The 21,546-nt window shown below is 44.3% G+C and overlaps 1 protein-coding gene across 3 annotated transcripts in view; it reads right to left on the reverse strand.

Moving 5' to 3' along the window:
* FBN1 (fibrillin 1) overlaps positions 1-21,546 on the reverse strand; it is a 213,563-nt gene that overhangs the window by 190,490 nt on the left and 1,527 nt on the right. The window lies entirely within an intron of this gene.

The raw sequence follows: 21,546 nt of genomic DNA on the forward strand, positions 1-21,546 counted from the left end.
TAGGGTTTGATGATCACTACAACAGACTAGAGGAAAGAAAGGGCCTCGTGGGCAACGGCGCTGCTTGAAGACAGCACGGAGCAGCCAAAGATCTCATTATCATTCCATTTCATCAAGAGATAACAAGCCAAGAAAACGCATCCCTTGTTACTTTGCATCATTCTCTAGAAACCAGTCTGGTAGCAACTTCCAGGCATCAACTTGCCTGCCAGAGAATTCCTCACCTCCCAGGGAGGGAACTCCTCTGGACTACAGAGGATTCTGGGACATGTTCTAGGACACAAACAATCACTCAATCACTCTGTGGGTGGGACATTGTTGAGAGTCACCTCACATGTAGTGATAATGTGCAGAAAAACACACACAATACTCTCCAGTTTGTCTATTGTAGGGGGAAGGAACTGTGGTGGGCATGTTTATCTTAGAGTCCTCCAGAGGAGGAATGGGAAAAGCCCTAGGGAGGGTCCCAGGGGGATGAAAGAGGTAAAAACAGGACCCCAATTAAGGGTCTGAGACTGGGGCAGGGGGCAACAGTCTAGAGCAGGGGTAGGCAAACTAAGGCCCGGGGGCCGGATCCGGCCCAATCGCCTTCTAAATCCGGCCCGCGGACGGTCCGGGAATCAGCGTGTTTTTACATGAGTGGAATGTGTGCTTTTATTTAAAATGCATCTCTGGGTTATTTGTGGGGGGATAGGAATTCATTCATTTTCCCCCCCAAAATATAGTCCGGCCCCCCACAAGGTCTGAGGGGCAGTGGACCGGCTCCCTGCTGAAAAAGTTTGCTGAACCCTGGTCTAGAGGATGAAGAGCTAACTAAGCAGGTTATCAGAGGATTGTTCCACCCTTGTGATACAAGACACCTGTAGCCAGATGCCTCCTACTGTGGAGTCACCTCCGGTGCCTCCTGTCAGTGAGGGGCCTCCCCCTTCTGTAGAGGCCACTAAGAGTAAATTGGATGCTGAGCTGGCTCCAACACCTCCTCCATCTCCAAGGACATGGAGGCGCCAACAATGGTGTGAAGAAACCTTGCAGGCCCAAATCATTCAAAGGAGTGCCTGTTTACCTGCCCAGTCCTATGACCCTGGCCACTTGCTGCGCTACAAGCTGGTGCCCACCCTGGTCTTCGAAAGGAAAGTGCAACGGACATATCACTTGTTAGATCGATGTCTTAGCTTACTCTTAGCCTTGGACCTACTGTATTTTTCGCTCCATAAGACGCACCTTTTCCCTCCTGAAAAGTAAGGGGAAATATCTGTGCGTCTTATGGAGCGAATAGTGGTCCCTGGAGCTGAATTGCCCAGGGGCCAAAAGAGGATCATGCTTTTTTATTTTACAAAGAGAAAAGGGGGTGTTGAAAGGACCCCACTCAGCAGATGATCAGCAAGAGATCGGGAGAGAGATAAGAGTCCCCGACTCCCTTTCAGCCTCGCCCTCTTGCCCAGGCCTCCATTGTTGAATGTGCTGCAGAGGGAGGTTGTTTGTTTTCCCAGCGACATGTGACTGTCTGATTAGATTATCCGTCTGGAAACTGTAGAAAAGGCTCCCTTTCCTTTAGAAGCTACAGAAATGAGTTGAACCCCATAAAAATGGGGCTTTTCCTCTTTGCTTTTCCCCCTTTGCAAAAGGAGATTTGCTTTTCCCCCTTTGCAAAAAAGCTGCAAAACTTTTAGCTGATCCTCAAAAAAAACAGGGCTTTTAGAGGAGGAAAACCAGAACAATATTTTTTTTCTTGTTTCCTCCTCTAAAAATGAGGTGTGCCCTATGGTCCGGTGCACCCTATGGAGCGAAAAATAGGTGTAACACTTATACACCTGCTGCAGTCTTGTAACCTGTGCCTTGCTGATTTGTGCATTAAAGTCTTTAGCGGAAACAGAGCTGTGAGTTACGAGTTCTTTGTCCAGCCATGAGGGCCAGGACACAGGGAAGCCTATCTAGTATGACAATGTATTTTATTACAAAAGACTAGGGATGGAAGGTTCTATCTACAGTGGCACCTCAGGTTACGAACTTAATTCGTTCTGAGGCATGCTTTCGCTAATGGGGCCTCCCGCTACCACCGTGCTGCCACCGTGCAATTTCCATTCTCATCCTGGGGCAAAGTTCTCAACCCAAGGTACTACTTCCGGGTTAGCGGAGTTTGTAACCCGAAGCGTTTGTAACCCGAGGTACCACTGTACTGTGGTTCTCTACCTTTTTCATTTTTCCAATCTCCACATTTCTGCAGAAATCTGAGAATTGTTTTCCCCAACCCACACACAAAAATCCTCATGAACACTTATCAGCACTCTCCCCCCCCTCCCCCCGCTTTAAAAACCATATTTGTGTAGTTTGGCATCAAGTTCACATTTTTGCAAGCAATTTACCCCAGTATAATGCATTTGGTGTGTTATATTCACCAATGTATTAATTTTTACACACACTTTCCCATATATATATATATATGCATTTTTGTTAACACTGGTTGGCGAACTGCATCGCAAAATTTGGGTGAATGCAAATTTCAAACAATCGCTGTGTTTTGGTTCTCACATTGTTATGGACAGCTCAAATTTGGTAAGGTTCCCCTTTAATAAATGGGAACGGAATTGGATGTTTTTTCCCCCCTATCCCCAACAAAACACCCACTGCTAGGATTTCAGGGAACCCCAGAACACAGTTTGAAAGCTACAGCCTGGTTCAGCCATGCTTATCTGCAACACACAAAAACAAAAGGCAGCCCAAGAGATTAGAATAGCCATAAAAAGCCTCCTTGCAGCACAGGAAGTGCCGAATTAGACTGTTCCACAACTGCCCCTGCAATGACCCTTCCCAACCAAGCAGAAACCAAATTCTGGGCAAGAGACACTGTGCCCATCTATCAGCTCCCTAAGGAGCAACAACGCTGATCACCAGCAGGGCTACAAACACTCCATCAGAAGTTCTGGCACTCGCTGGCTAAGGCTGGCAAAAGTGTGGGAGTTGAATAAATTAAGGCTGGGAGGCTAGACAGAGTGGGAAGAGCAAGTCTGAGAACAGAGAGAGAGAGAGAGATTAACTGATAGATGAGGAAAGGATACAGTGAAAGGAGGTGGCTGTAGGGGGATCTAAAAGGGTATACATTCTGTTTTAAGAAAAAAATCTGCCCTTATTCCCTTATGGGGTACACAAGAGCCCTTGTAAAGTCCTTTGCAGGTTCTCCATCAGTAGGAGTAAAAAACAGAGGCCAACCAGAGAATAATTAGAAGCAAAGCAGCTAGTAAGCTTGATCTTTATTGTTCTGTTGCAACAGGGTTGACCTCCCCACACACAGGAGAGCGAGGGGGGGGGGACCCCGAGCCATGCGTGCAAGCACTTATAAAGACATTTCAAAAATTCCCCCCTTGGAGTCCAGTCCCACCCCCAGAAACCTCACACATACATCACAGAAGAGGTGCAGCCCAAAGCCCACCCCCAGATACGTCACACCTACATCACACAAAAAGGCGTTATCTGATTGCCTTTTCTCAGTAGCCTGGACATTCCTTTGAGATGGTAACCTCTTTTAATTCCTGGGACAATGGAAAAACTCCCTCACCCGTCCTTCCTTGCAGAGAAACATTTGGTCAGTTTTGAGAGTCAAAATGGTGTCAGGACTGTCTTTCTGTGCTGCTTCAGACATGTGGCCTTGTTTGCTTGGAACACTTATGAACATTTATTATATATATATATACCGGTAGATAGATAGAGAGAGAGAGACCTTAATTTCTTACAACAATACACTCACACAAATGTGCATTTGGAATATTTAAGAGGAAATCGCTGCTTACTGGGAACTCTAAGATTACGAAACAACACATTCCCCCTCTCCACTATGCCAGCAACCTCTGGCCAGCTTCCACTCTTCAAATAATCACAATTTTGAAACTACTCAAACATCTAACTGGCTGTTAGTTGCACCCACTCGGTTGCCTTCTTTAAAGCAGACAAATGGCCATGAATTTATTTTCCAAGAACTAAAGAAAAAGGAAGAGCTCCCCCTTTGCATGGAATCTGACTCGGAAGACCTCTCCCAGTTACCTACTCGATGCAGCCACACACAGGAGCATATAAACCACCTCATATTGAGTCAGACCACTGGTTCCATCTTGCTCTTTGGATCATAGGTTTGAGTCCCACGTTGGGCAAAAGAGTCCAGCATTGCAGGGGGCTGGACTAGACGGCCCCCGTGGTCCCTTCCAGCTCTACAATTCTATGAAAACTCAAAGCTACAAAATTCAAAAATAGTGGGCCATACCACCTCTCCTGCCATGACACCCAGTCCAAAGTGGGTTTTGCAAATTTAATGCATGGGGTTTCCATATTCACTCAAAGCTAGAGTTAGGGCGGATCAACAGGATGCAATAGCTTCAGACAGCAGATCCCAGAGAAGACAAATTCCCTGCTTCCATAAAATTGTTGGAAGCTGCCATATGGACGGGCTCTTTGTTTACCTGACTGGCAATGGTTCTCCACTGCTTCAGACAGGAGATGCTAGGATTGAACCTGAGACTTTCATAGAATCATAGAGCTGGAAGGTTGTCCCAAAGGTCATCAAGTCCAAGCCCCTGCAATGCAGGAATCTCAGCTAAAGCATCCATGACATGGCAAAGCAGATGAATTACCACTGAACTATAACCCTTACATCTCTGTGTCATTAAAGAGAGAGAGCAGGAACAGGTTTTAAAAGTGTCTAAGTGCAGCACTGAATTCGCTATATTATAGGAACATAGTAAGCTGCCTTATACAGTGGTACCTCGGGTTACATACGCTTCAGGTTACAGACTCCGCTAACCCAGAAATAGTACCAGTTACAGGTGGGTAGCCGTGTTGGTCTGCCATAGTCAAAACAAAATCGAAAATTCTTTCTAGTAGCACCTTAGAGACCAACTGAGTTTGTTCCTGGTATGAGCTTTCGTGTGCATGCATTTTATGCATTTTATCTTACATAAGATAAAAACAACTTATATGATTCTCTGGACAAGCAAACTAAACCAAGTGCCCACCCAGAGTTGAACAAATGTTTATCTTATAAAGGAGGTGGGGATTGCTTTTACGTCTCCTAAACCTTGTCCTTTGAACACACACACACACACACACACACACCACCAAAGTGTATATTTCCCATGTGAAATTGTTTTTTCTATGGTTTATCACTTCCCTTTCTCTGTTACTCCTTTGCCTATGCAAATTTGGCTTGAAATTTCTGTAACATGCTTCATTGGCAGTAACTGTAGTTTGTTGCCTTTATTCTGTTAAGATCGCAAACATGCAATGAAAACCATAGTTTAACATGTCAAGCAAAGGTTGTGCTCTCAGAGAATTGGTATAAGGAGGCCCAGAGAGAAGGTAGAGGGACAGGGAAAGTGCCTTAGCCATGGTTTGCTTTGCTCAGATGTATTATTTAATGCAAACCATGATTTGCAAACCCATTTACATAAAGGGGAGGAATTTAGACAGGTACATTCTGTGCAAAACGCCCAAGGCTCAATTCCTGCCAACTCCATTCTAAAGGTTGGGAAACTGGTGAGACACTGGAGAGCTGTTGCCTTGAGAGAACTTAACAGCTGCTACCTTAAGAGAGTGTGAGGAAAGCTTCCCATCCGAAGCGAAATCTTAAGATACATCAGAGAATCCATATTGAAGAGAGAGACCATCAATATGCATTGGAATGTGAAGGGAAAGTCAGTCAGAAGTGAACCTACATCAAACATTTTTTAAAAATGCATGCTGGAAAGAAATTGCATGTGTTTATAGCCACTTCGGGAAAATTCTGTACACAAGAAGCTGGCCAAATGCAAGCTGATTTAAGCAGAGCCGGTGTAAAGTTACACCAAATGCAAACCCTGTTCAGTAGCAAGGTTACTGCCAGCTGAGCTGCCCCAAATCTGTCAGAGAGGAAATAAGCCTTTGAAATAGTGTTTGACTTACCATACCCTTTTTGCCAGGTCTCATGACTGAGCTAAACAGGGTTAGGATCCAGCTTAAGTTTCCCCTGCCCCTGCCACACCTCAGTTAGCATCAGCTGAGCCCTGGCTCAAGCAGGAAATGCAAGTTACACCATCTTAACTTCAGCTGAGCTAGGATCATCACCTCAACCCACCTGAGCTTGCAATGTCCCAACTCAGCTGAAGATCTACTACAGTGTTTTTCAACCTTTTTTGGGCAAAGGCACACTTGTTTCATGAAAAAAATCACGAGGCACACCACCATTAGAAAATGTTAAAAAATTTAACTCTGTGCCTATATTGACTATATATAAAGTAATTTTTCAATTTTTCCCACGGCACACCAGGCAACATCTCGCGGCACACTAGTGTGCCGCGGAACAGTGGTTGAAAAACACTGATCTACTACACCCTAGGGTTGCATACATGCAGAATTTCCCAGACATAACTGTCCAGAAATCGGTGCAACATCCGGGAAAATCTGGAGGTATGGCAACTCCGCTGGCAGTGTCGTTTTTTGACAACCCTACTGCACTCTAAATTGCTCATCCCTGTGAATTTTGCAATAGGTTTAACCCCTCACCTCAATGTTATTTGTTGAATTTATTGTGATATTGTTGAGCTATCATTCTGAAATGGAACAATTAAACACATCTGATTAGACATGTTGTAAAATCTTGGTGATTTTATGCATTTCGACACCTGAAAGTATATAAGGAAATAAAATAATAGCAAGATGTTATGTACTACATTATGTTATTTGAAACAAGTGTTCCCTAATCTTACGCTTTTGTGCAAGAGGCCCGGGGGGGAGGGCTTTTTTCCTGCTATGAAAGTGAGCCAAAAAACATTTCAGATAAATAAAATATAAAGTTCAAATCGTGGACACTGATCTGCCTGTAACAGTATGACAAGGCATTTCTGGTGGGCATTAATATTGTTCTACAAGTCATTAGTAAGGTCACTTTTGGAACCTTTTGCCTAGTTTCCATCAGTTGCATTCCGTACAGATTAATTCAAATAAGCAATGACACAAGAAATGCAGAAAATACAAGCTGTTGAGAGAATTTCTAGCCTGTCCTACTGAAATACACACAGGTGTTGGGCAGGCCAGAACAACAGGATTCCAACAGCCTTGTTCATTTCAATGGATCTCAAAGTACGGTAGATTGTTTCTGTTAGCAGTGTTGATTCAGCTTTCTCCAGTTACACAGTGCAAGTGAATGGTGAGCCTGGGCCAATAATATAATGGTCCTTCTATTTGACAGTCAGAAGCAAATGGCCATCCCATAACCATTGCTGCCTTCCTTCTCCCTTGTCCTCACTCACCCCCTCTCTGTTCCTCCTGTGTCCTTAATCCCTCCTTATTTACCTTTTTGCTCCATTAATAACAAACAGGCCCAAGAAGTAACACTCAAGCCCTTGACTAAGAATATATTTATTTCAGCATCTTGCCTTAATTCAGCAGGAGGAGAGAGAGAGAAAATAAGAAGCAGAACAGCTTTGCAGATGGACTGGGGGTTCTGCAGCTGTGAGGCCTGGATAAAAGTCAGGAATTCAAAATGACATACAGCAACGCCAAACACTTTACTGACCTCAGTTTCGATCACACTGAGAATGGCCAAATACGGTAACTGATCTTACTCAACACAGGGGGACCTCTGCAAAATATTACAGAAGCTTCCCAACATTGCTGGAACGGGAAGATTTCGTACAATCTGACAGAGGGGTGCCATTCTCACTTTAAGTGGGAAACAAACAGCACAATTCCTAGGGGCGAGTTCCTTTGTTACTCCATGTGCCAATACAACAACAAGTTCCATGTTTGACACTATGCACTGTGAGAAGAAAATGCTGGACTAGATGTGTCTTTCATCTGATCTGGCAGGGCTTTACCGAGCAGCTTTTGATGACTAAATCTTGGACCATCCTAGGCTTACCATGCCATCTTCCGATAAGTGAAGAATTTCCTCCTCAAGAGATTAAATAGAAAGTACCTCATTTTCACAGACAGAGGCTGGATCTAGACACATCAGAAAAGCGCTTCAGGAAAAAGCGTTGTAAACCTTTTAAGAGGGAAATCACGTTGGCAAAAGGCAGGACTCCACAGCGCCATCTGGTGTCACACGCATATAAAATTATTTTTCTTAGTAACATAGCTGAATCCAGAGATCCTTATGACCTTTGCAAAACATCTCCCTATATGAACCTGCCCAGATGATAAGATCTTTAGTGAGTACTTTCTCTTGGTTGCATCAACATCAGAAGCACGGTGGTGACACTAGGAGGAGCCTTTTTGGTGGCTGCTCCCATATTGTGAGATTCTCTCCCAAGAGAGGCCAGATTGGCTCTCTCTTTGCTACCCTTCTGCAGGCAAACTAAAACCATCCTGTTCAGACAGGCCTTTGGAAATCAAGGAGCAGACAATGCTGATCACTGAAAACGCTGCCAGGGCAAACTGTTGGTTCTAAATACGTTTTGATGTATTTTAACTATTGGTTTTAACTAGTTTATGTCTATTAGTTTGTATTTTAGAATTATGCTTCTAAACCATAAAATCCCAGCTTGGGAGAAAGGTGGGATACAAATACATTAAATAAATAACAAAAACAATAAAGTGAGGGGGTATAATCCTCTGCAGTGTTGGATGTACATGTTGGATGTACGCAGAAAGCAGCCTTATACCAGGAATCTTCCACATGCAAAACATGTGTTCTACCTCTCCATGCTCATCTTCCAAATCAGTTTCTATAGATTAAATGCACATAATTTTTAAGCAAGCACTTCACACTCACTAAGGTAAATTATATGGAGTCAAGACTTTTCTTAAAGACTGGGCTTTATTTACAGATCAGGTATGGGGCAGGGAGAGCCCTTGCCCCCCCCCCCCCCGATGCTGTTAAAGTACGTCCTATCAGCCCCAAGAAGAATGGTCAATAGCCATGGATGGTGAGAGTTGTAGTTCAAGAACATCTGGAGGGTCAAAGGTTATTCACATCTGTTACAGATGATTGGGAAGAAATAAGTGGATATATAGGGGGATGCATTAGCAGAATGGAACTTCAAAATCAGATCCTGACAGTTGCGCAGACATGCACAATCGATCCAAGATAGACGCGATCGGACAACACCCCTCCCGACTGGAGCCAAAAGGTAAGCCTTTACAGCTCCCTGTATGGCGCGGCGCCGCGTTTTAAGGCTGCAGCGAGCAAACAGCAGCGCTGTTTAAAACGCGGCGCCGCGCGGCTCAGGTACTGGTGGGGGGGTGGAGTCGGATTGCGCCCGCCATCTTGTTCGCTCGCTGCAGCCTTAAAACGCAGCACTGCGCGGCTCCGGTGCCGGTCAGAAGGGGCCCCTGGACTTTTTTCCCCATAGGAACACATTAATTAAATTTTAATGCGTTCCTATGGGAAACGGAACGAAATTTCCGCAAGACGAAAAGTCTTGCGGAACAAATTAATTTCGTCTTGCGAGGCACCACTGTATATATATTCAGGGGTCCCCAAACTAAGGCCCACGCGAGCCAATTATCCGGCCCCCGAGGGCCCCCGACGCCAGCTCTTACTGGTGCGGTGTGGCTGCCCATCTCCGGGTCGGTGCGGCACCAGAAATAACTTGTGCAAGCGTCATTTCCAGCGCACTTCTGGCACAGCACAGCACCAGAAATAGCTTGTGCACATGCGTAAGCATCATTTCTGGCACACTTCCGGGTCTGTGGAGGCCCGTGTGCATGCACACAAGCTATTTCCGGTGCCGCGCCGCGCCGGAAAAAGCGAATTCATGTGTGTATGGATGTGCGATCCCCCGCCCTCTGCGTGATTGGCGACGGAGGAACCGGCCCGAGGCCAGGTAAGTTTGGTGACCCCTGTATATATCTATACACACACAATAAATGCAACTATTAACTACTACTGTATATAACCACCAATTAGACAATATCTCTGACAAATTTGTGACAGTTGAAGGATGAAAATGCTTGTGTTGTTCTTCTCTCTCTCCTTTCTGTTTTCATTTGTCATTTACGTCCATTAGGAATGAATTTATAAAGCTATGGTTGCAATCCTATACCTGCTGACACTGAGAATAGGCTTAGTAAGAGTAAGCCACACTCAGTGGGATATATATGTATTGGCAGTGGTGGAGCATTCTGGGGGCGGGGCGTGCCGCCTTCGGGGGCGGGGCGCCCAGCACGGGTGGGGGGCCAGCCGCGATGGAACCCCACGAGGATCACGCTGCCGGGGGCGGTACGCTCCCACCGCCCCCCCTCTTCCTCCGCAAGTGTGTATTGGTAGACATAACATTCCCTCAAACACTTACAAGTAAGTAAGTCCCACTGAATGCAGCTGGATTACTTCCAAGTAAACATCCATAGGATTGTGTTACTTTTTTATTTTAATGGGCTGTGTTCCAAGCTCCAGAAGGAATCACCTCCCCTACCACTTAGCTATGTATGCACGCTCTCTCTATCTATATACCAGTATATATTTCCAGTGAACCCAGATAGCTATAAAGCATAGAGCTTTTATAGGCTTTGATGTGGAAGCAGATGACCAAACTCTGTAGCTCCACTACACAAAATAGACATAATAGTGGCCAGATTTAGCTTGACAGAACTCTGCTTCCCAGCTGCACCCACAAAGATGCTCAAGTGAGATATATGCAACACAAACAAGCAGCAAGTCACAATTTGTACTAAGTGAACACGAGGGTTAAAAGAAACACGTTGCTGGATGGCCTGCTGCCAAGGACAGAACAAAAAGATCCTGATTCATAAATAGTGGTTTCGAATGTTACTCAATGACAGCAATCGTAAAATCGAGGCAGGCTAGAAAGGCAGCATTGCAAAAATAAAAACTGTATTGTATTGCACTAAGCCTCCTTGGAGAGAATAGGACATAGCCGTTCTTCTTGGTCTGCTAGTGCAAAGAGCCCTTGTGCTAAGGGATGTCAGAGTTTAAAGGTTGAACAACAAAGGAATCCAATGCCACCAGCACTAGTGGAAGCTTGTTGTGAAACATCTGTAAATGCACTTGTTTCCCCTTGTGCAACAACATTCTGCCATAGCTGTCAACCTTCCCTTTTTTTGCAGTGGGAAACAGCGCTGGAATGAGGGAAAGTTGACAGCTATGCATTCTGCCAGCACAACAAGTACCACTACCTGACTTTACTTCAAAGTGTGTTGGATGGAGGTACGTTTTTGGTTGAAATTGCTTTTAGGTGTTTTCGATTTGCATGTTTTTGGAATGTTTGGCTCTGTTTTAGAATGCTTTTCCTTTGCTTTTGTTTTTTAAATTGTAGGCTGTTTGCCACCTGGGCTCCTTTGGGGAGGAAAGGCAGGATATACATTCAACAAATAAATAAAATTTAACTTGGCACTACACGAGATGCAACCCAATGGTCCCAGGACATGGGCTTGAAGGCACTCGATGCGATTACCCTGCAAAAGCTAAGTATGTCTGGGTGTGGGTCAGGAATATGGAACCTTGCCCCTGAAGTATCATCATGAGGAATTTATCTAAAACAAGGAAAGGAAGTTTGAGCCTCCAGAAATGGAACAATGGAGAGAGCCTTCTTGGTGGTTGCTCCCAGACTTTGGAACTCCCTTCCTGAAAAAGCTAGACTGGCTCACTCTTTCCTGTCCTTGCGCAGGCAGCTGAAGACTGTTATATTTCGACAGGCATTTGGGTACTGGCTGTTTTTAAGTAGTGCTGTGCTGTTTTTACTACCTTTATTTTAATAGATCTGCTTTTTTATATTGTTTTAATTATTGTTTATATCATTATAGTTAAATATAATGATATAGTTATAGTTAAAAAGTAATTAAACTATTACCTTTTATATGTTTTTAGCCTTCTGAATTTTACCTGTGTTGTTTTAATTTGTGTAAGCCACCTTAAGTCCCAATCTGGGGGAAAGGCAGGATATAAATCAATATAATAAAAAAATAAATACTTGACCTTGACCCCAGGATCACTGATCCTATATACAATTGCCTCAGTAAGACCCAGGACTGGCAAACAGCATACAACAAAACACACATGATATAAAAACCCAGTCATCCAAACATTCTAGTTATCCAAACACAGTATGAACCCCTAGCAAATATGTGACTATTTGATTATCCATAAGGCAATTTCAAGGAGCCGACGTTTAGTCCCTTATTTCTTTTCTGCTGGATTTTTTGAGCTGGTGTTCTTGTTTTCCTTTTGTCTGCTGGAAGCACGTGTCATAAAGGCAAGGTAAGCTGCCCACTGACAACATGCAGGAGTCACTGCATGTATCTGAAGAAGTGTGCATGCACACGAAAGCTCACACCAAGAACAAACCTAGTTGGTCTCTAAGGTGCTACTGGAAGGAATTTTTTAATTTTTTATTTTGTTTTGACTATGGCAGACCAATACGGCTACCTACCTGTAACTGCAGGAGTCACGTTAGAAAGTACACCTTTCTGGCATTCATCTGACTTGACATGTTGCCCCCAGTTTCAAAGGCATCTTGCCATCCAACTCTGCCTGGGTACATAGCATGGCACTGTCAGCAATGAAAACAGCCAGCCAGCTGTGCCAGCCAGAAGCTGAACGAAAGAGCATTTGAGGTTTTTCCCGCCTAAACCAATATTTACCAGTATGGTAAGTCTGATTTTCTCAAGCAGGCTTTTAGTGGTAAATATTGGTTGGAAATGAGAAAAAAAAAACATAAGCCTTAATTATAAACTGGGATATTACAGTTACCACTGAGATATTTGAGAGACTAGCCCTTAACAAATCAAGTGGGATTTGAACCACAGAAGTGAGAGGAGCCTGCATTTCAAATTGCATTTCTGGAGAGAAAAGCGGGACAAGTATGAATTTTAGAAGCGTAATATGAAGGATATTTTCTTAATTTGCATTTTTTGTATTAACCTTAATTGCAAATCATAGGAAGTGTAAGAAGCTATGGAGGGAATTAAAGAACAGCCCGTCACCACTGGATGAGACACCCCTCTGACTCCAGAAATTTCACAACACACTCCAAGTCTTTTTGGCAGACATGGGGATAGTAAATTTATGTAATTACTCAACTCACTCACTCACTCACTCACACACACAATTCCTGAAATGCTGAATACTCCATCAAAATCCAAGCTTTATCTAGAGTCGGAGGCAGCTAAGGAAGACATGCGGGTGGCGCTGTCGTCTAAACCACAGAGCCTAGGGCTTGCCGATCAGAAGGTTGGCAGCTCAAATCCCCGTGACAGGGTGAGCTCCTGTTGCTCAGTCCCTGCTCCTGCCAACCTAGCAGTTCGAAAGCATGTCAAAGTGCAAGTAGGTAAATAGGTACCACTCTGGCTGGAAGGTAAATGGCGTGTCTGTGCGCTGCTCTGGTTCGCCAGAAGCGGCTTGGTCATGCTGGCCACATGACCCAGAAGCTGTATGCCGCCTCCCTCGGCCAATAAAGCAAGATGAGCGCCGCAACCCCAGAGTCATTCGCGACTGGAGCTAATGGTCAGGGGTCCCTTAAGAAGACTTAAAAGACCCTTCCTCCACAACCAGACTGGAAATGTTAACAGGCTAGCACAAGAGGGACAGGTTAGTCTGTTCCTCTTCCTCCAGTCTGCTGATAGAAGACAATTCTTTTAGTTAGAACGAAATAACACAACCTACAAGACTTTTAGAAGGCTAGTAAGAAATCCTCAAAGCAAGTAACATCTGTGGGCTCATTCACAAGCCAGGATTAGAGTGCTGAACCAAAAAGACACACATTCAAATTCACAGCCATGAAGTTCACTGGGCGATCCTCACAGGGTTGTTGTGAGGATAAAATGGAGGAGGGGAACAATGTACTTACTGTGCCTTGAGTTCCATGGTGTAAAAATGGAATAGAAGTGTTAATAAGAAATAAAAACAGAGTCAGGAGTTCTCATTTTACCGCATCACATTTCATGATATTTGCCCACTTATTCCTGCAAGATATTCAGTAGCAACTTTTGGATAATCATGGAGTGAAACGAAACATGAGGCCTTGTTTCATTAGGCAACACATGGAAGGAAATATTAAAACAAAACAAAAATAAATTTGGAATCTGGCCCATTTGCTGCAAGAATATTCCTTATCTAACCATGACTATGCACATCAGTGATGAATAACCTGGGGCCCTTCAAATCTTGTTGGGACTACAGCTCCCATCAGCCCCTGCCAGCACGGCCAATAGTCATGGTAATGATGGGAGATGGGTCCAGCAACAACCTGCCTCAAGTGGACAAGAGGTTCAAACAACATTACCTCTGCAGATTCTTCAGTACACTTCTACGAAATACTGCAATCCAGTCAGCACTGCACATCATCAGGAAGCAACAAACCTGCTATTCTTGCCACAATTATATTAGGATAATCAATCATGTGAACAAGCTGAGATCTCCACAACGGTCCCAGGGTGATGTTATACTCACATATCTCCTCCCCATCTTCCTTTCACACAGAGGTGCCAACCCCCTGGGGCTCTGGGGCTCCAAGCACCCACAGAATTGCCCATGAAGGGGCTGGGCAGGCACCCACAAATTTCAATGCCAGGGCCATGCACGCTGTGTGGCACCCATGGCCTTGGGCACCCACGGTTGCAGGGCCAAGCTGGCACTCCTGCATACGAAGCTAAACCCTGTATCAGGATGGCTTTTTTTAGCCCATACCATGTAGAAGACCCTGTTTCAAAGCAGGGCTTAAAATGCTGGGTCATGAGATCTCAACATTCAAATGAACACCAGTTCAGTAATTCTGCACTACACATAGCAGTCCAGGTGGTTTTAAAAAAAAACTGACCAGATTTGACAGTTTAAAAAAAAAGCACAACCACCATGAGATTTAAACTCTTTTTATTCTTCTGAAATGTTTCAAGAAGCTCTTTCTGTTCATATGCTTGAGAGTCAAGTCAGAAAACTTTCTAAAAACAGATGGAGTCTACTCCCCCCCCCAACAATCCACCCGCTGCTCTTTCTATCCAAACTACAGTTACATGAAAACAAAAGTCTACCCGCATCTGCTAATGATTTATACTGTAATTCTTAGGTCTCGGAATATATTTGTACTTTGGAGAAGAATGGACTTGGGGGGGGGGAGTGTATGCATTTTCTTGCAAAATCTGAGGAGGATACAAAGTCAAAAACTTTTTAAAAGACCCACTATTTCAGTGGGGAGGGGGGATTAACAGCAGTCTCAAAACTGTCCTCCCCACCGCCCTTTGAAAAGTGTAGGGCCTTAGATACGATGGGTTTGGCCAAATTGTACCCTGTGCTTTCTCATCTTGTTTTAACTATGATTTACCGGTATGCAAAACATTCTCACTGTATCTATAGCTGCTAATATTGTTCATTCGTGATATTTCTCGCCGATTTCAATATTGGATTATGGCAACGAGCTCTATGTGAGATTTCCCTTGTACTTGGTCGAGAAAGTGGTGTTTGAGCAGAATGCTGCAGCAGCACAGTTGTTGACAGGAGTGAAACCCTGTCAAGCACACCAAATCCCTGTTCAGAGGTTTACAAGGGGTTCCAATTTGTTAGCAGGTCAAATCCAGAGTGTTAGAATTGGTATATAAAGCCCTTAACAGATTGGGGCCAGTTTACTTAAAGCAGGCGTGTCCAACAGGTTGATCGTGATCTACCAGGAGATCACTGGACCTCTGCAGTAGATCACTGGTAGATCATTGGCTCCCCCCCCCCAAAGAAGCTGAACAACTGTGGCTCCCCTAAAAAAAGCTCAACATTTTACCTCCTCCCTGAAAAAAACTCAACAACTTTGACCCAAACCCCGTCCCCCAAAATGGGCTCCTTCTTTAAATAAAGCTCAACAACTTTAACTTGAACCCCCAAAAAGGGGGTATTAAGTATTTAGGGCTTCTGTTAAGACTGTGGAAATTTTAATGATATCCTCTAATACTGTTAAGTAGCTCCCGCCAAGGAGGTTACTAAGTTGAAATGTATTTCAAAGTTAGTATTCCATGCCCAGTTAAAAAGTAGTAATGGCCATTTTAGCTTCATTAATTTAAACGGGTCTACTCAGAGTAGGATTAGCACTGAATACAGCTCATTGTCTAAACCAGAAAACACAGTCAGTTAACAATGGCTGCGTTCTGCCTCACTGTCAGAGACATTATTAGCTACTATGAGAAGAGGACTAGATGGGCCATTGGTTCATTTTATGTTCTCAATTCTAACCTGCCAATGAACGTGCCCAAACACAGGCTCATCTTCTCTGGGAGGACTAACAACAGACTAGCCTTAAAAGGGGACAGGAGGTTACAACAGACCTGGGAGTCAAGCCCGTTGCTTGTCCTCAACATTATCTCTAGTGTCCACCTATACCATGAAATAAAGAGGCACACAGCGCCTGCTGGCACTGCTTCCATGAGGCCACTCAGTCCCAGGATCTCCAGAGACAAGCAACTACCAATGGCATAGCTTGGATAGCTCAATTAGCTAGAGCGTGGTGCTGATAACACCAAGGTTGCAGGTTCGATCCCCGTAAGAGACAGTTGCATATTCTTGCATTGCAGAAAGTAGGACTAGATGATTCCAAGGGTCACTTCCAACTCTATGGTCCTTTCTAAGGCGGCTAGGCCAAGGATATGGAACCTGCAACACTGCAGCCCACATCAGCCCTGGGCAGTCTGTCAAACGGTCAGGGATGAGGCGAGTTGTAGTCAGGCAACATCTGTTGGGCCACATGGTTCACCCTACCTATCATATGTGTGTGTGTGTGTGTGTGTGTGTGTGTGTGTGTGTATATATATATATATATATATATATATATATATATATATATATATATAAAATTTTCTGTTTTACAATTTAGAAAATTCATTTAACCAACCTTAAAATATCAATGACTTCCCTTCTTCTCCTTCCATGGTTCCTTTTGCATAACAAAAATCCCTGCATATTTTATATAAACCAAGCCATTCAGTATTCCATTATTGCATCCATCAAAACTTATTTACACTGTTGAATTTATCTTAATGCTGCCAACATTTTCAAGTGTACACAATATCCCCCCATATATTCAATAAACATTTTCCAGTCTTCTTTAAACATATGTTCTTCTTGTTCTCTTATTCTATATGTTAGATCCACAAGCCGCACATATTTCCAACAGTTTAAGTTGCCATTCTTCTTTAGTTGGGAGGCAGCTCATTTTTTTGGCTAACAAAACACAGGCTGCAGTAGCGGCATACCATAAATAACCTTTTCTGACACCTGGGAATTTCCGTCTGAACAAAAATGACTCTGGGGTTTTTTTTGGGGGGGGGGGAGTGCTTCACCATCCATTCCTATCTTAAGCCTTTCTTCACCAGGATCATGTGCCAATAAGACTCGCTGCTGCAAGCATGATGCAACATTATGTTGCACCGACCCATTGTACTCACAGCAGCAACCAAAGAGCCCTTCCGATTCCCAGCTGCACAGAGCCAGATGGAAAAGGAACTGATGTGGAAGTCAGGGAGAAGAGCAGGCGCCAGCTGGGACTCGGTGGATATCTCCAATGCACTAGAAAGCCCTGATGGCTATGCTCTACCTACACAGCTGGAGGCAGCAATGCTACTGAATACCAGTTGCTGGAAACCACAGGAGGGGAGAGGGCTCTTGCGCTAGGGTTGCCATACGCCTGGAATTCCCCAGACATACCCAGGATTCAGGCATCAGAAACAGTGTCTCCGGGCGGAAATCTCTGAAATATCCGGGAAAATCCGGATGTACGGCAACCCATGTCGGAAGTGTAGATTTTGGAGAATTTCCTTAAAAATAGCTCCAAAACTGGTTTCCCACTGGGGCATCTCCTTGGCCACTATGAGAACAGGAGGCTGGACTGGATGGGCCATTGGCCTGATCCAGCAGACTCTTATTGTGTTCTCGAGTTATTCAAAGCACTTAACACTTTACATGGAGACTGAGCATCTCACACATTGCTGTACTAGTTCACCTTTGGGGGAAAAAAAGTAATTTGCACTGGAGACATCAGACACCCTACCTTGATTATAATGTTTCATTCAATGGTTGGTTGGTTTGCTTGTTATGTTTATATCCCACCTTTCCTCTAAGGAGGTCAAAGTGGCATACATGGTTCTTTTCTAACAACAACCCTGTGGGGTAGGTTAGGCTGAGAGACCCAAGGTCATCTGTGAGCTTCATAGCTGAGTGGGGATATGGAGCCCAGTCTCCCAGGTCCTAGTTCAACACTCCAGCAACTACTGGTATGTCATCCTGGTTCTATTTCCTTGCTTAATCAATGCAAGCATTCTTAAACTGATCTAAAAGATACCCACAAAATAATACAGGACATACACAAAGGAACAGAAAGGGAGAAAAAGGAAGAGACAGGGAAACTTAAAATTATGTTAAAACAAAATATAAAATCAAAAAATCCTTCCAGTAGCACCTTAGAGACCAACTAAGTTTGTTCTTGGTATGAGCTTTCGTGTGCATGCAGACTTCTTCAGATATGTTGTAACTGAACCTTATAATATCAAACCTATTACCTATAATCCTGTCAAGCTCCATTAAAATTAGTGTGTGAAAGGCAGATTTAAATTAATTCATGAATCCCTGCAAAGCTTACTTCAACTGAGGACCATAGGATATTTAGCAATTGCCTCTTTGCAAAGTAAACAACTAAAGAATATAACCTTCCTGGCTTTGTTTCCTCTTGGTAATGCTTAAAGGAGGCTTAAACTATTTTTCACATTCACTTAAGGTGGCTTCCTCTTGCCAGAGTTTTGACAACTTTGGAGTCAAAAGGAATGGCACTGGGAAGGCAGCCCAGGGACTCATGTGAAACATCACATCATGGACATACCAAATATTAGCCTGTGCAGCCGTGTAACACCACAAAACAGTTTGGTAAGGCAAAACCAAAAGATGAGCACAAAACACTGGAAGAATGCAATTCCTGCAGTCATCATATACTATGAAAAGGAAACAGAGTAAAATGAAGCAGGAGTGGGGGAACCTGTGGCCCTTCAGATGCTGGACTTCCACCAGCTCCGCCCTTCACAGTCAATGCACAGGGATGGTGGGAAGTGCAATCCAGGGTCACAGCAGCCTGCATAACTCAGTTGGTTATAGCATGGTGCTGATAATGCCAAGGTTTCAGGTTTCTGCATATCCCTGCATTGCAGGGGGTTGGACTAGATCAGTGATGACCAAACTTGGCCCTCCAACTGTTTTGGGACTACAGTTCCCATAATCCCTGACCACTGGTCCTGTTACCTAGGGATCATGGGAGTTGTGGTCCCAAAACAGCTGGAGGGCCAAGTTTGGCCATCACTGGACTAGATGATCCGTGGGGTCCCTTGCAACTCTACAGTTCCCCAGTCCTGTGCTAAACTGATCCCCAAACCATTTTTATAGGAGATCAGCAAAGGAGTTATCCAGAAGATAGCAAGCAACATTCAGAAGGCAACACTAATTGATTTCCATGCACTCCAACTTTGTACATATCGCAGCCTCCCCAGCAACAGAAAAATCCAAAATTCACAATTCTGATCAAACTGGAAAGTCTTATGAGGTCACAAGGCTAGTCAAGACTGTATTCTTTAGCAATCTTACATGAAACACACATTGAACATTCTCTCTCACACACTCCTCCCCTCTTCAAAAAACCATCTCTGCTTTGAGTTAGCTTGTCAAATTTGCAAAACAAACAAACAAACAATTAGCACCCACTGATGCTCTGCAAGATCATACTTCCCTGTTCTGGCATTGCAAATAAAGGAAATCAACCCCTTCCTCTCTTGCCTCCAAACACAGAACAAGGAGGATGCATCCACCAACTGCCACCAATCTAGATGTTCCACATGCAAGCCACTTACAGCATGTGTCCATTCATACATAAGTCACTCTGGGTTAAATGGGGCTTCATCCCAGTCCGGGTGAGTTTGCATAGGATTGCAACTGTAGAGTTTAAGCAAGATAAACAAGAGGGCAAATTGACAGAATGAGATGCCAAAGCTGCTGGCGGAACGGATAGCTGTAGCTGACTCTAGCAAGTGAGCCCAGGCGCATTCTGAAGAAGAAAGAAGGGATAAAAGAATACCCACCATGGTGGGGCACTGACACTCACCTGACCTCTGGGTTGGTCACATCACCACAGCTTACCAGGAGGTAGAGGGGGAAGGAAGAGAGTGAGGTTGGCAGGTGCAAAAATACCGTGGAGCCAATCTGGCACTCTTGCCAGTAGGTTTCCACCGCACCAAACTGCCCACTCCCTTGCCTGCTACCTCCCAGTATGCAGCAGGTCAGCAACAGCATCTGCTACTGACCACTCACTCCAGGATCAGTAGCTACCCCAATTTGGAGGAAGATTAATTCCCAATGCAAGGGCACAATCCACCTGAAAGTCATTCTGCACTAGCTGTCAGGGTATGGGTGGAGGAAGGTTTGCACAAGACCACACATATGCAGCTGAGGTGCACATTAAAATGACTAACAAGCTTGGAGCTACTCAAAGGATACAACGTATCCCATACAACCAATACATCTGCACTAAACATTTGTGTCAAGTTGCCCTGCTCCTGACCCATCTAGAAGCAGCATTCGCAAGTAATGCCAAGCTAAACCATGGCTAAGCACAAAAGCATTGGCTTCCAGGGAGGCGATCACAGCCACTTTGCTCTTCCCCAGTTCTTTCAGCTCAGTGCAATTTGGCAGCTAAGCCAAAACTGTAGTCCTTGTAGTTCTTGGCTTGTGGTTTAGGGGAGAGATTAACCACGATTCCAGATTGAGGCAACATGCAAAGCTAAACTTGTCTAAGGTCCCATGCCGTGCTGAGATAAAAGGGCCAGGGAGGAGCAAAGTGGTCATGAGCCAGTATACTCTCGCCATAGTTTGGTCACTGAGTAGCTTGTTGGTAGGTGTGGAGGGAGTTACTTAGGCAAAACCATCTTTTTAAGCTATCATGTCTCCAATTAAGCCAACGGTGCAATTTATAATATCACTGCACCAGTGCATTAAGCATTCACACATACATACCCTGCTCCCCCCCCCCCAAATATATTTGTCCATAGGCAAGAGTGGAAAAATGGGTACATGTTGTGGGAAGCTAAACTCCTACTTTAAACCAAGAGTTGTCTACAGATTTCAAAAGGAAGGGAAGGTGGCATGACTTAGCAACACACCAGGTGGGCCAGATACCAGTCAAACTCTCCCCACACTATCCACCCAAAAGGTACACCAGGATCTGCTTTCTCCAGCAATACCCCAACCTTGACAGTCCTTGTGAATAAAGCCCATTCCCTAATCAATACAGGTCAGACTATGTAGCCCAATATTTTATACCAGGTCAGACTATGTAGCCCAGTATTTTTTTGCAATGGTCGTCTCATGTTGCCAGCTACCTGATTCTTTTGAGCTGGACGTTCCAGGGGTTGGACATGGTTCCCTTCTGCCTGCAAAGTACATCCCTGAGCTACAGTTCCTTAATTACCGGAATGTAGGGATAACTCTACAACACAACAGACAGACAGAGAAAGAACCTGTACCTGCCCAGGGAACTTTAATCATTTATTGCTAGGTTGTTTTTTCAGGGTTCAGCTCAGGAAAACCAACAGAAACCTGTCACATCCAAGGGGTTCATT

Source organism: Lacerta agilis, chromosome 13 (assembly GCF_009819535.1).
Source record: "Lacerta agilis isolate rLacAgi1 chromosome 13, rLacAgi1.pri, whole genome shotgun sequence".
NCBI lineage: Eukaryota > Metazoa > Chordata > Lepidosauria > Squamata > Lacertidae > Lacerta > Lacerta agilis.